We start from the raw sequence: 6,695 nt of genomic DNA, 5'->3' as shown, positions 1-6,695 counted from the left end.
ATGGTAAAGGGATGCCGGCCTCGGTCTCCAAGAGCTCCTGGTATCCTTCCCCCAAGGGAGGCACACAAGGCTAAGGGCAGCCCTAGCAATAAGGGACCCAACCTTGCAATGCCATCTTCCCAACGTCTGCCCCACCCTGGCCGGTTCTTATTGAACCTGCAGAAACACATTATAGTTAATTTGACACAATCCTCTCAATGTATTTTATGTATGCCATGTTTTAAAGAACACAGAATTTCTTGTTGTTAATACTATTTTCTTGTCATTGAAAAGAGATTCTGTTCTCATAGAAGAAAAACATAAAAATCCCACAAAAATCTTGAATTAGAAAGCAACAAATCCTAAACAAAGATGTGCTGCAGATTCTTTCAAGCCCTATAAATGCAGTTTGGGTCACTCTTTATTGATATAGGCTATAAACAAGTAGCAAGTTGCTGGGCTGGAGTTGTAGCTCTGTGGTTTGAGCCCATTCTTTGGAAGCATGTGGTTCCGGGTTCGATTCCTGACATCTCCAAGTCTTTACTTTTCCTCTTTGGGTCTCTTTTTATACAGGGTGACACAACCTAGCATATCTCCATAATCTCCTGAGGAACATAAAAGACCTCATCTAAGACCAGGGCAACAATGTTGCTCTATAACCATGACAATGTTTCCATGGAGACCTAGTCTAGTGATTAGAGCCTGGGCCAAGCAAGTCTCTAGGAATGTTTTATTCACAGCTTGAGTAAAGCTCTGCTTTCTGGCTGGTGGTAGTTTCCCTTATGCTTTCTAATTTGACAGATAACAAGGGTGAATGACTTCTGATTTGAGAGAAAGGAAGGGAGGGATGGGCAGAGCATTCCTAGTTCCTGAGCAGAGAGAAGGGAGGAGCATTTATTGTTGTCATGGAAACCCGGATTCAATATTTTTTAGATTCAGCTGTATCCCCCAACCTTCTTTAGAGGGAGGGTTTCTCTTCTTTCTGCTGCTCTAGTATACTGCATTTATTGTACTACATGTATTATATTACGTGTCCCATGTATTCCAGGCTACCTGGCTCGTCAGATTTTTGGTAATTCTTATGCCCATGTCTCCCATCTTGCTATAGGAACCCTGAGATTACAGATCATGAGGAACACATGTGGCCATTCCCCTGATTTGTTAGAACTGAACTCAGATCATGAAGCATGCCTCAAAAGAAGTGCTTGTACTTGCTGAGCCTCCTGCAAGTTAAAAATGTTATCTTCTCTGGTCCATAATCCATTTTAAATTCTAACTGAAAAGTGACTCTTTCTTCTTCCTTTTCAGATACCAGTGATAACCTGAGCCTTCCTGTCCTGACACTCTGGAATTCTCCCTTTTATGAAGGGCTTCAGCCTGCTTCTCCTCTACCTCTAGCACAGCTACTTACTGACTCTCTTGGTGCACCTGCTTGCTGTCTTGAACCCTAACTCCAAAGGGACGACTTTCTTTGTTTCTCTTTTCCCTCTCTTCCTCTTTCCAGACAGCTACAAAAACTTACAGCCTGTCTACTTGTCTCTTCATTTCAAAATGATAAGATATTCTTGAGATTAAATGAAAAGCAAATTGTCTACTATGTAAGATAAGAGGCTAAATATCAAGTGGAAATGAATGTGTTAGAAAAATACACCTCAAGAAGAGTTGCATAGTGTGTGACTATCATGACCTCAACAATCAGGAGGCAGAGGCTGGAAGATCACAGAATGTTCAAAGTCAGCCTGCTCTACATAGTGAGTTCCAGCCCAGGTAGATGTACATGTAAAATAACACCAAAGCACAGAAGGATACAGACTAAAGGAAGAGATAAAGCATACACAAGTGTGCTGACTGGATTTGTGTCACCTTCTTACAAGCTAGAGACATGAGAGAGGTTAGAGCCCCTCTCTGCACAGGGCGTTGTAGATTTGCTCTATTTCTTTGGAATAATTAGGAATATATGTGTCCAAATATTAAAGGTCCTTGTCCCCAGTTGGGTTTTGATTGATCAATAAAGATTCCAGCAGCTAAGAACATTCCATAGGCTAGCCTGTAGAGCATTTTCTATTGAGTGATTGATGGAAGGTAGTCCTGGGTTCTACATAAAAGCAGGCTGAACAAGCCACTTTACTACTGCACAGGGTGTTGTAGATTTGCTCTATTTCTTTGGAATAATTAGGAATATATGTGTCCAAATATTAAAGGTCCTTGTTCCCAGTTGGGTTTTGATTGATCAATAAAGATTCCAGCAGCTAATGGTTGATTCCAGCAGGTAATGGTTGGGGAGAGAGGAACAGGCTGGACCCTTAGAGTTGCCAAATCAATGAAGCAGGAGTGAGGAGAAAGGAACCAGCATGATTTAGGGGGAGAAAGAGACACAGATGGATGGATGGACATAGGACCTGCAGGAGATAAAATCAACTAGCCATGTGAAATTTGAGGTAGGTGGTGATTCCCAGGGTGAGTGGCTGGAAGTGCTACTACCCTCCTGGAGCATAAAGGGGTGTAGCACACACTCACCTCTACATGGGAGGATTGTGAAGGAACAATATTAACAATGACTCCAGAAAGAGCTGGGCACGCACCACATGTGCACCACGTGTGAGGACCAGTAATCTAACAGTGAGAGTTCTGGGATACCTGTTATAATAGATTCACTCTATTGTCCCTTGGTGACTCTGCCTGTTTGACATGGCAGGGTATTTTTTGCACATGGAATCACATTGAACCTCAACAGACTGCTGATGAACAAAAGAAGGGATACGGTTAAACTATTGAGGAGATAAGGATGCTGGAAGGGAACCAACCTACCCAGAGTGTCCCCACGTTCTTTTCACCTGATCTGACTGAGAGACTCCACAGCACACTGTGTTCTTCTCAATGAGCTCCTGCTTCTGGGATGAAGATACGAGACCCTTCTCTGTCACCCTGGAAGGTAACACACAGGGAAATAAACCCATGAAATAGAGGAAACCAGGAGGAGACAGCACCTAAAACCCAGAGGATGGAATGGTGGTGGCTTGTCTGAGCAGACTCCTTCAGAGAAAGGTATGCACAATGACTTTCCTCTTCCCATCTCATCACACAACCATGAACACACCAGGCCATGCCAAGGAATGTATACACACAGTGGAAATGTAAGTCTGTGCATTTACCACTAGCATTCTGGGTTCCCTCCCTGAATATGCCCTATGCACAGTCACGGAGTGAAACATTGAGACTCAGGAAACTCTGCAGAAGCATCAGATGAAGATTAATTTATTCCACTGGCTAATAGGGGGAAATAGAGCATGAAACCATATAAAGACATATGAGAGATAACTGTGAAGAAATGGGTAATCTGAGTCATACTGATAAACAAATCAGGATGGAGAATAAGCAAGCACATCAGTGAAGTTCCAGTCAGTCAATCAATCTTTGCAGACCCAGCTTCTTTCTAGGAATCCCTGTTCCCACATACACAATGCCTCTCCCCCTCACTAGTCTAGATCCATTAATGTGTTGGTGAGGGGCCAAGAAGTCAAAACACATCTTCCAACAGATTCACCAATAACAGTTACACACAGAATTCTGAAAGCTACACAGTCATGATCTTTTAGTGAGAACCTTGTGAAGGGGGCCTGTGGACTTGTCTCTGGGACATTTCTCTCACTTCCTTCAATAGACTCAGTAGCCTCTATAGGCTCTTAAGGAAGTAAGGGTGAACTGCATTAAACATCAAGTAAATTCTCCATCATTATGTAATTCATGCAGATCCTTCATGACTATCCTGGACATTTTATAATCTGTTCACAGAGAATGCAACAGATAGTACTTTTAGATTAAAATAATACTAAGAGTATTTGAATCAAAATTGGCAAATATTTGGGAGTAATATGGGTTCATAAAGATATACTGCTTATACATTAGAAAGACCCAAACATTCCTAAATAACGACATACACAAATCCAGAGTCTATTATGTTATTGACTCTGACTATTCATTAGTGGTAAGATGTCTATTGTTTCAAAATTATTCTACATGTTTCATGCAACAAGAATAAGATAATACTATTTATTTTAATTGGGTGTCTAAAGTCAAACTTCATAGATTCATGCATAGAAAAAGAAAACTAAGAATCAGAAGAAAGTCAGAGAAGAACATTGCCTGAAGACAGACCTCCATATAGACCTAATGTAACTGAGCCAGAATGGTATTGGAATTAAGGTTGACAAGTCCAGAAAAACGGAAATCAACAGTCATACTGACATCCACACATTTACAGACAACTGCTAATTTGGAGCCAACATTTCTCAGTGTATCTCATGCTCAGATCAAGCTAGTGTGTAGGCTGGGCTGAGAAGAATTGAATATATTCCTGCTACATGCCCCCACCTCAGGCTCTGGGATTATTAGAATATGTTCCATGACGGGCGTCTTGGACAACTGGTATTCCAAATACAAAGTCAATTCTGTGCAGAAAGGGTGGTCTTCCAGGAAACAGTGCTGAGGAAAGTGTATATCCTCATCCACAAATATAAATTAGAATCAGCAGTCTACTACATGGGAAGACAATTCAAAATAGATTAGAGATGTAAAAATATAAAAATATATGAAATGTGTAACAGAACATGTAGAAGAAACTACTTGTCACTGCAGGTTAGGTGAAGATTTTGTAGACAAGATACCAAATGAAAATCATAACTGGAGAACTGGAGAAAGTGAAATCCGTAAAATCTGAAACTTGCACTGTTCCAAATTCATGGGTGAAAAAGAAAATAAGAAAGTTTAAGTCCATGGCTAAGAGGAAAGTTTGAAAACTCTATATCCAATGAAGAATTTTTATGAAACATGCAGAAAGGTCCCAAAGTTCACTCAGAACAGAGAAATAGAAAACTGTGAAAGGTTTCCGGAGTTCTGTTGTTCCTGGGGACATTGAATAGGACTGTTCACTTTATAAGCGATTTATTAGTGACATTAGTGCCATATGCAGGCAATAGCATTGTAGGGATTCTTAGAAGACATCATGGTCACATGGCAGAGTAGATACCACAAAAGAATGCAATTTAAATCTCAAACTGACCCCTAGCACACACAGTGCCCCAAAATTGTAATCTCATCACCAGGAAGCTGAGGTTAGGACACCGTGAAATGCTGTCTCAAAACAAAGCAAAACCACAAATTTCAAGAGAGAGAGGGGGAGGGGAGAGACCTCTAACTGCTTAGGAATAAAAACTACAGTCATCAGTCCACAAGCCTGGCTCCAGAGAATGCTCCTTTCACTACATATTCTCCTAGGTCCACCTGAAAAAGGTTTCCACAATGACTCTAGGTTTCCATGACAACCACAATGAGCATTCTGTTTAGTAACTAGGGATGGCTCCACCCCACCCTCTCTTCCAGTCTCTCAATGTAGAACTCATTCCCTCCTGTTAACTAGGCCCCCAACCTGAGAAAGCTTACCCACAAGGGAAACTGCCACCAGCCAGAAAGCAGAGCTTCACTCAAGCTGTGAACAAAACATATTCCTGGAGGCATGACCACAGTGTTCTCCCCAGTCTGTGGAGGTCTCCATGGAAATGTCATGTTATAGAGCAACATTGTTGTCATGGTCCTAGATGCGTGCTTTCATCAATAATTACCAATGCATCTATCACTTCATAACAGAAAGTTAAAGTCTGAGACACCTTGTGTAGAAACGGATCTGAAAATAAAAAACCCAAAGTTTTTGAAAAGCTTATGTGGAGATGCCGGGAATCGAACCCGGTGCCTCATACATGCAAAGCATGTGCTCTACCATTGAGCTACATCCCCAATTGAGCTAGTAGCCTGATCATTTTATATATGAACTCACAGACTGAAGTAAAATTCACATGTTTCCAGGGATCTATATCAGGTCTTTGTGTAAAATTCATGGCATCCAGATTAGTGTTTTAGGAGATTATTTTTGGGTCACTTCTTGTATGACAAAAAAAAATCTATTTTCAATAAAAAGAAAATAAGAATATTAAGAGCAAATAATTGTATGCTCTTCAAAGCCTGAGAGTCCTATAACAAATAATACTGAATTATTCAGCTTCCTCCATTTTAACTCAATTTTATGTTGGATTAATAATTCAGTTAACAGTATAATGCCAAATTCATAATAATGTTACTGAATTAGCAATATGCTCTCATCTTTCAGGGCATCAAAGTTTCGAGCAACTTGTTGAACACACTTCTATTCTCTTTAAAACGTGCCTTAGCTTTCAGGCCTTCAAAAACTGTTTTCAAATTTTTGGGGAGGCTGGCCATTTTCTTCTCAACTTTGCCACACACTATTTATCACTTCACATAGTCCAGTGGGTAAATGGAAAGTAACTAGGCACACTACTCTCCACCAGCTGTCTTGAACTCTCCACAGACCTCTTGAGAAAACAGTACTAAGTCCAGAATTGATTGCTGCTAGTCAGAGGAGATGGCCTTGGCCTGCTTTGAAACTGTCTGCATTACATGTATGATTAGTCAAGTGTCACTGAAACTTAGAGGACTCTACAATAATCTCCTACAAAGAAGAGACAATCCCTTCTCACCATGACCTAGGAGAGGGACTGTAGTGACTGGTGCTAAGAGGCAAGACTCACCAGAGGCTTTGTCCCTACAGGGGCAGTGGGTGGGGTGGGGAGGGAATGGGTGAGGTGTGTGTATCCACAGCTGAGATGAGGACCTCAGGAGCCTCAGCCCCACTCCACTTCTTTCCT

General features: G+C 41.2%; 1 non-coding gene across 1 annotated transcript; it reads right to left on the bottom strand.

The window, feature by feature from the left end:
- Window positions 1-5,697: 5,697 nt before the first annotated feature.
- On the bottom strand, window positions 5,698-5,769 carry Trnaa-ugc (transfer RNA alanine (anticodon UGC)). The gene has a single exon. It is a non-coding gene; the product is annotated as a tRNA-Ala (tRNA).
- Window positions 5,770-6,695: the final 926 nt, after the last annotated feature.

The sequence above is a fragment of the Apodemus sylvaticus genome, chromosome X (genome assembly GCF_947179515.1).
Source record: "Apodemus sylvaticus chromosome X, mApoSyl1.1, whole genome shotgun sequence".
NCBI lineage: Eukaryota > Metazoa > Chordata > Mammalia > Rodentia > Muridae > Apodemus > Apodemus sylvaticus.
This window is presented reverse-complemented; position numbering and strand designations above follow the sequence as displayed.